The following is a 9,396-nucleotide window of genomic DNA, read 5'->3' as shown; positions in this document are numbered from 1 at the left end:
AATTGTACAAAAGAGATTTATGATTTTTCAGGCGATACATATGTATTCGAGATATAGGACAATTAGAGTAATATTTACAATTTTTGCTACTCAGCAGTGGCGATTTTACAAGGATATTGGTTAGATCTCGCCAAGATATGTGTAGGGCGACTTGGAGCCTTCTTTAAAACTCATCCGTTCTGTGGAAATTTTGGCATTGCAGTGTGTAGGATATGGCTAAGATATGGGGAAATCATCACAGAATTTTGTGTAAACTGTGAGAATTTTGGCCATATTTGTATTCTCTGTGGAAACTATCCAGTCAATTGGAGGAAAATCCCATTGAAAATGGGTCTAAAATATGAAACAGTCGACCATATTTCCCCAACTCTGGTGTACGTATATATGGGAGCTATATAGAATCTGAACCAATTTTGACTAAATTTGACATGCATAGTTAGAATAATAATTCTGCTATCTATGCGAAATTTCACGTAAATGGGAGTATAACTTTGGGCCCCCTGGTCATATGAGTGCAAATCGGACGGGAGATATATATGGGAGCCATATCTAAATCTGAATCGATTTCAACCAAATTTGGCACAATTACCTATACTACTAAACGTACTACTTGTGCGAAATTTGAAGCAAATCACGGCAAAACCCTGGATTTTGAGGCCATATAAGTTCAAATCGGACGAAAGATATATATGGGAGCTATATCTAAATTTGAACCGATTTCAATCAAGTGTACCAAGCATTGGTAGAATGCCAATTCTACCCTCTGTGCAAAATTTCATGAAGATCGGTAGAAAACTTTGGCCTCTGTGGTCATATGAGTCTAAATCGGACGAAAGATATATATGGTAGCTATATCTAAATCTGAACCGATTTGGCTGATATTTTGCAGGATTTGCGAGATTCATTAAATATTTGGATGTACGGTATTTCAAGAAAATCGGTTGATAAACACGCTAACTATGACCACATCGTAGATAATTATATATGGCAGCTATATCTAAATCTGAACCGATTTTTTCCAAAACCAATAGCAATTGTCTCTGTCTCAAGAAACGGCCCTATGCCAAATTTGAGGACGATCCGACTTAAATTGCGAGCTGTACTTTGTGCACAAAATTACATATACAGACAGACGGACGGACAGACAGACAGACAGACGGACATCGCTAAATCGACTCAGATTTTAATTCTTACCCGATCGGTATACTAAAAGATGGGTCTATGACCACTATTTCTTGGCGTTATATACAAATGCACAAACTTATTATACCCTGTACCATAGTAGTGGTGAAGGGTATAATTAATTAGATCAATTAATTTCATGGTTGAAGACAAAAAATATTTTATTGTGTGTGGGAGCCGGTTCCACGACACCGCTATAAATAATCAAATAGCAACTTACCATTATTTAATATAACAAAAAATAAAAGCATTGCTTTAAGTATGTGTTTGAAAAATATTTTATTTAAAATGTGTGTTTTAAAACAGGACTAGAAATCATAAAGCAAAACATAAACTTAACATATTCATCGTGTATAAAAAATACTAAGAATAAAAAATTAAATAAAAGGCAAAAAATAAATTGAATATTATAAAACGTCTATCTTCGATTAGTTTTTAAAAATTCTCTGAGAACAGAATACAACGAAGCAACTGTCGAGAGCAGCGGTGCCAACTCTGTGGATTTTTCGTGATTTTGACGATTTTAGATGGTAAATTGGGCATGTGACGATTTTTGATTTTAATCAACGTAGTTATAAATTGACTATTTTTGAAAATGTGCGTCTCAAGTTTCCTTTTAGTGTTTTTATTACGTGTTTTTAGTTGTAATGTAAATATCAATACTAAAAAATATGCTTAACATACTCTCTCTGCCACAATCTTAATTGGATTAAACACATCGCAAAGCTTGAATTAAAATATAAAACAACTGTAGCTTTGATTATTCTGGGGGGGCAAGAACTATTCTGGGGGGGGGGGGGGGGGCATAGCCCCCCCAGCACCCCCCTAGCTACGCCAATGCCTCTAAGAGAAACAAATTTCATCCGATCCGGCTGAAATTTGGTACATGGTGTTAGTATATGGTCTCTAACAACCATACAAAAATTGGTCCACATCGGTCAATAATTATATATAGCCCCCATATAAACCGATCCCCCGATTTGGCTTGCGAGGCCTCTAAGAGAAGCACATTTCATCCGATCCGGCTGAAATTTAGTACATGGTGTTAGTATATGGTCGCTAACAACCATGCACAAATTGGTCGATATCGGTCCATAATTACATATAGCCCCCATATAAACCGATCCCCCGATTTGGCTTGCGGAGCATCTAAGAGAACCTAATTTCATCCGATCCGGCTGAAATTTGGTACATGGTGTTGGTATATATTCTCTAATGACCATGCAAAAATTGGTCCACATCGGTCCATAATTATATATAGCCCCCATATAAACCGATCCCCAGATTTGACCTCCGGAGCCTCTTAGAGGAGCAAGTCATCCGATCCGATTGAAATAAGGTACATGGTGTTAGTATATGGTCTCTAACAACCATGCAAGAATTGGTTCATATCGGTCCATAATAATATATAGCCCCCATATAAATCGATCCCCAGATTTGTCCTCCGGAGCCTCTTGGAGGAGCTAAATTCATCCGATCAGGTTGAAATTTGGAACATGGTGTTAGAATGTGGTCTCTAACAAACACGCAAGAATTGGTCCACATCGGTCCATAATTATATATAGCGCCCATATGAACCGTTCCCCAGATTTGACCTCCGGAGCCTCTTGGAGGACCAAAATTCATCCGATCCGGTTGCAATTTGCAACGTGGTGTTAGTATAAGGCCGCTTATAACCATGTCATAATTGGTCCATATCTTTCTATAGTATATATAGCCGATCCCCAATCACACAAAAATTGGTCCATATGGGTTCATAATCATGGTTGCCACTCGAGCCAAAAATAATCTACCAAAATTTTATTTTTATAGAAAAATTTGTCAAAATTTTATTTCTATAGAAAATTTTGTCAAAATTTTATTTCTATAGAAAATTTTGTCAAAATTTTATTTCTATAGAAAATTTTGTCAAAATTTTATGTCTATAGAAAATTTTTTCCAAATGTTATTTCTATAGAAAATTTTGTCATAATTTTACTTCTATAGAAAATGGTGTCAAAATTTTATTTCTATAGAAACTTTAAACTTAATTATATACGTATTTAATCGGCCCTTTTGTAGTTTAATATACGTGGTATGGACTATGTGGTATATATTACGTTGGTAGGAAGTTTTATGATACCTTGCCATCGGCTTTAGTAGACGTTTCTACGCAATCCATGGTGGAGGGTACATAAGCTTCGGTCTGGCCGAACTTACGGCCGTATATACTTGTTTATATTAGCTTTTATTTTTCGGGATTGGGCAACCCTAGTGTTGCAATCTGCCCACTGACACCTCTATTGTAAAATTTGCCATTTTCTCAGAACGTTTTCACATACGATCGCTTCGGAACACCTCTATAATATAGTTATAGGTTATGAATCGTGGATTTATCGCCTGTTTTTTTTAGAAAAACTGGACATGTCGATATGATGGGTCATCCACCGTATAGCCGCGACTTGGCACCGAATAGCTTCTTTTTATCGCTGTACATAAAAACTAAAATGAGAGGTCAACTTTTTTCGATACCTGAAGGTTTTTATATGACGTCGGTAATTTATGCTATCAATTCCTTGATTGAGTCAATTATAATTTTTAATAAATTTCAATTTTCATTTTTTCCTGTGTAACATGCTCTTAAGGTCATTCTTCGCATCCTAATTCAGCACTTTCATTTTCCCACTATTGATTTGTCAATGCAACCCCATCATCGACTATGCCAACAAAGCTCGTATTTACTTCACCAAAGAAACTATGGACCGTAGATAGATTTAATTGTCAAACATGTCACAACAATGTCTAAACATTATTAGCTCGATGACAAAATATTCGACACAACTAAGCATAGGCAATGTAATATTCTGAAGGAATATACAATGTTTGTATGGGATTTTATGTCAATATATATAAAGATGTTATAGAATGGCCATATATTCAAGCTAAAGTGAACTTCCCAGCAAAAAGAAAATTGGAAGTTCTTCAAAAAGCACAACTTTAAAAGCACTTTGAAAATATCTGAGATCAAACGTTTCAAATTTGCATTCGCATGCATTAAAAATCATAAAATTATAAAAAATTATTTATTTGGCATAATATCACAAAATTTTTTAATTCATCCAAAACACTGAATTCGGATCCCATCTTAAGAAGTGCAACAGCTGTTGAAATGATAGACATCCGTCCTACACAGAAAAAAATTTCACGAAAATTTTTCCAATTAAAATTTTAATTGAGTTTTAAAAAATATTCAAACAAAAATTTAATTGATTCAACAAATTTTTTAATTGAAACAAAAATCAATCACAAAAATTAATTGGATCAATTAATTTTTTAATTGGATCAATTAATTTTTTAATTGGCCTTAAATTAATTTTTAATTGATACTATCATTTCTGTGATTGAAGACATTTCAATTAAAAAATTAATTGCATCAATTAATTTCGTGATTGAACCAGAAAAACATTTTTTGTGTGTATTACAAGCCCATGTTAAATTCGTCGCTTCTACGCCACGTTTGCATCACTTCCGGATCCAAAAAGAACATTTTTCACTACTTTGTTGGAGACGCTTTCTTATGCTGGGTTATTAGACGTATGAAATGAATCCAATTTTAGTCAATTTGTTATTCATTACTTGTCTTGTGAACATTTGTATCAAATGATTATCTTTTTAGGAAAAATTATATTGAAGTGAGTTGTCATTAATTTGAGTGTACAATTCAATGTTGTAAACCTACACACAAAAAAATTTCACGAAAATTTTTCCAATTAAAATTTTAATTGAGTTTTAAAAAATATCCAATTAAAAATTTAATTGATTCAACAAATTTTTTAATTGAAACAAAAATCAATCGCAAAAATAATAGTATCAATTAATTTTTTAATTGGATCAATTAACTTTTTAATTGACCTTCAATTAATTTTTTAATTGATACTATCATTTCTGTGATTGAAGACATTTCAATTAAAAATTAATTGGATCAACTACTTTCGTGATTGAATTGATTGTGTAGGTGCATTGTAACCATTGCAGGAATTATTCTTTGGAATTTGAAGCCTTACACGCAAAAAAAAACGAATTCTTTCCTCCCAAACGAAATTTTCGACAAACAAGTATCGTTTCCCATTTGCTTTTTGCTGTGAAGAAGTTAGTTGAAAAAAAAGTATATGCTTTGTGTGATAAACGTTGATTTTTTAACAGGATATAAAAACAATTTCATGAAGACTAACACACAAAAAAAACAAGTAAGGAAAGTCTAAAGTCGGGCGGGGCCACTTTGCAGATCTAAATTGTCTATACCATATAACATCCGTCAAATGTGTCGTGGGCTATATATAAAGGTTTGTCCCAAATACATACCTTTAAATATCACTCGATCTGGACAGAATTTGATAGACTTCTACAAAATCTATGGACTCAAAATTTAAGTCGGCTAATGCACTAGGGTGGAACACAATGTAAGTAAAACAAGTATATACGGCCGTAAGTTCGGCCAAGCCGAAGCTTATGTACCCTCCATCATGGATTGCGTAGAAACTTCATCTAAACACTGCCATCCACAATCGAATTAATTAAGTTGCGGTAACGCTTGCCTCCTAACACCATCTTCTAAATTGTATGTAAGTCCATACGTGGTATATATTAAATCAAAGATCGATCCAATACGTATATAATTCAGTTTGACAAAGTAGACATAAAATTTTGACAAAATTTTCTACAGAAATAAAATTTTAACAAAATTTTCTATAGAAATAAAATTTTCACACAATTTTCTGTAGAAATAAAAATTTTGACAAAATTTTCTATAGAAAGAAAATTTTGACAAAAATTTCTACAGAAATAAAATTTTAACAAAATTTTCTATAGAAATAAACTTTTGACAAAATTTTCTATAGAAATAAAATCTTGGTGGATTATTTTTGGCTCGAGTGGCAACCATGATTATGAACCGAATAAAATTTGAACAAAATTTTCTATAGAAATAAAATTTTGACAAAATTTTCTATAGAAATAAAATGTTGACAATGATGAAGATTTTATTATGAACCGAGTAAAATTTTAACAAAATTTTCTCTAGGAATAAAATTTTGACAAAATTTTCTACAGAAATAAAATTTTGACAAAATTTTCTATAGAAATAAAATGTTGGTAGATTATTTTTGGCTCTAGTGGCAACCAAGATTATGAACCGATATGGACCAATTTTTGTGTGATTGGACCAATTTTGGTATGGTTGTTAGTGACCATATACTAACACCACGTTCCTAATTTGAACCGGATCGGATGAATTTTGCTCCTCCAAGAGGCTCCGGAGGTCACATCTGGATAATGTTTTATATGGGGGCTATATATAATTATGGACCGATATGGACCAATTCTGGCACGGTTGTTAAAGATCATATACTAACACCATGTTCCAAATTACAACCGGATTGGATGAAATTTGCTTCTCTTGGAGACTTCGCAAGCCAAATTTGGGGATCGGTTTATATGGGGCTATATATAATTATGAACCGATGTGGACCAATTTTTGCATGGTTGTTAGAGACCATATACCAATATCAAGTACCAAATTTCAGGCGGATCGGAAGAAATTTGCTTCTCTTTGAGGCTCCGCAACCAAAATCTGGGGATCGGTTTATATGGGCGCTATATATAATTATGGACCGATGTGGATCAATTTTTGCACTGTTGTTTGAGACCATATACCAATACCGTGTACCAAATTTCAGCTGGATCGGATGCAATTTGCTCCTCTTTGAGGCTTCGCAAGCCAAATCTGGAGATCGGTTTATATGGGGTCTATATATAATTATGGACCGATGTGAACCAATTTTTGCACGGTTGTTAGAGACCATATACCAACACCATGTACCAAATTTCAGCCGGATCGGATGAAATTTGCTTCTCTTGTAGGCTCCGCAAGCCAAATCTGGGGATCGGTTTATATGGGGGCTATATATAATTATGGACCGATGTGGACCAATTTTTGCATGGTTGTTAGAGACCATATACCAACACCATATACCAAATTTCAGCCGGATCGGATGAAATATGCTTCTGTTAGAGGCTCCACAAGCCAAATCTGAGGGTCCCTTTATATGGGGGCTATACGTAAAAGTGGACCGATATGGCCCATTTTCAATACCATCCGACCTACATCGATAACAACTACTTGTGCCAAGTTTCAAGTCGATAGCTTGTTTCGTTCGGAAGTTAGCGTGATTTCAACAGACGGACGGACGGACGGACATGCTTAGATCGACTCAGAATTTCACCACGACCCAGAATATATATACTTTATGGGGTCTTATAGCAATATTTCGATGTGTTACAAACGGAATGACAAAGTTTATATACCCCCATCCTATGATGGAGGGTATAAAAATATGGGAAACATTTAAATCTGAAGCAATTTTAAGGAAACTTCGCAAAAGCTTATTTATGATTTATTGCTCGATATATATGTATTAGAAGTTTAGGAAAATTAGAATCATTTTTACAAATTTTCGACTAAGCAGTGGCGATTTAACAAGGAAAATGTTGGTATTTTGACCATTTTTGTCGAAATCAGAAAAACATATATATGGGAGCTATATCTAAATTTGAACCGATTTCAACCAAATTTGGCACGCATAGCTACAATGCCAATTCTACTCCCTTGTGCAAAATTTCAATTAGGTCAGGTTAGGTTAGGTTACGTGGCAGCCCGATGTATCAGGCTCACTTAGACTATTAAGTCCATTGTGATACCACAGTGGTGAACTTCTCTCTTATCACTGAGTGCTGCCCGATTCCATGTTAAGCTCAATGACAAGGGACCTCCTTTTTATAGCCGAGTCCGAACGGCGTTCCACATTCCAGTGAAACCACTTAGAGAAGCTTTGAAACCCTCAGAAATGTCACCAGTAGGAATCGAACCCACGACCTTGTGTATGCAAGGCGGGCATGCTAACCACTGCACCACGGTGGCTCCCAAAAAATTTCAATTAAATCGGAGTAAAATATTGGCCACTGTGGTCATATGAGTGTAAATCGGGCGAACGATATATATGGGAGCTATATCTAAATCTGAACCGATTTCAATAAAATTTGGCACGCATAGCTACAATGCTAATTCTACTCACTGTGCAAATTTTCAATTAAATCGGAGTAAAAGATTGGCCACTGTGGTCATATGAGTGTAAATCGGGCGAACGATATATATGGGAGCTATATCTAAATCTGAACCGATTTCAATAAAATTTGACATACTTGACTACATTACTAATTGTACTCCTAGTGCAACATTTCAACCAAATTGGGGTAAAACTCTGGCTTCTGGGACCGTATTAGTCCATATCGGGCGAAAGATATATATGGGAGCTATATCTAAATCTGAACCGATTTCAATAAAATTTGGCACACTTGACTATAGTACTAATGGTTCTTCTTGTGAAAAATTTTAAGCAAATTAGGGCAAAACTCTGGCTTCTGGGACCGTATTAGTCCATATCGGGCGAAAGATATATATGGGAGCTATATCTAAATCTGAACCGATTTCAATAAAATTTGGCACACTTGACTATAGTACTAATGGTTCTTCTTGTGCAAAATTTTAAGCAAATTAGGGTAAAACTCTGTCTTCTGGAGCCATATAAATCCATATCGGGCGAAAGATATATATGGGAGCTATATCTAAATCTGAATCGATTTCAATAAAATTTGGCACACTTAACTACACTACTAATTGTACTCCTAGTGCAAAATTTCAAGCAAATTGGGGTAAAACTCTGGCTTCTGGGGCCATATAAGTCCATATCGGGCGATATATGGTAGCTATACCTAAATCTGAACCGATTTCTTCAAAAAAAATGTGTTCACGGACAGACGGTCATGGCTATATCGACTCAGGAGCCCACCCTGAGCATTTTTGCCAAAGACACCATGTGTCTATCTCGTCTCCTTCTGGGTGTTGCAAACATATGCACTAACTTATAATACGCTGTTCCACAGTGTGACGCAGGGTATACAAATCTTTTCTGACTAATTGCATCTTTCCTCACATCTTGCTCACTTCCACGAGGTTTATTTAGTTCTCAGCACCATTTTCTGTAACGCATACTATGTAGAAGAAATTATTCGATTTTATAATTTTTTTTAAATTTTACCTTTTGCCTGAACGGAGAATCGAACCACGGATCCCATAGTTCGCGAGCCTACACACTATCGACTGGGCTACGTAGCTGTTAT

The sequence above is a fragment of the Haematobia irritans genome, chromosome 1, assembly GCF_050003625.1.
Source record: "Haematobia irritans isolate KBUSLIRL chromosome 1, ASM5000362v1, whole genome shotgun sequence".
Classification (NCBI taxonomy): domain Eukaryota; kingdom Metazoa; phylum Arthropoda; class Insecta; order Diptera; family Muscidae; genus Haematobia; species Haematobia irritans.
Note: the sequence above shows the minus strand (reverse complement) of the source record.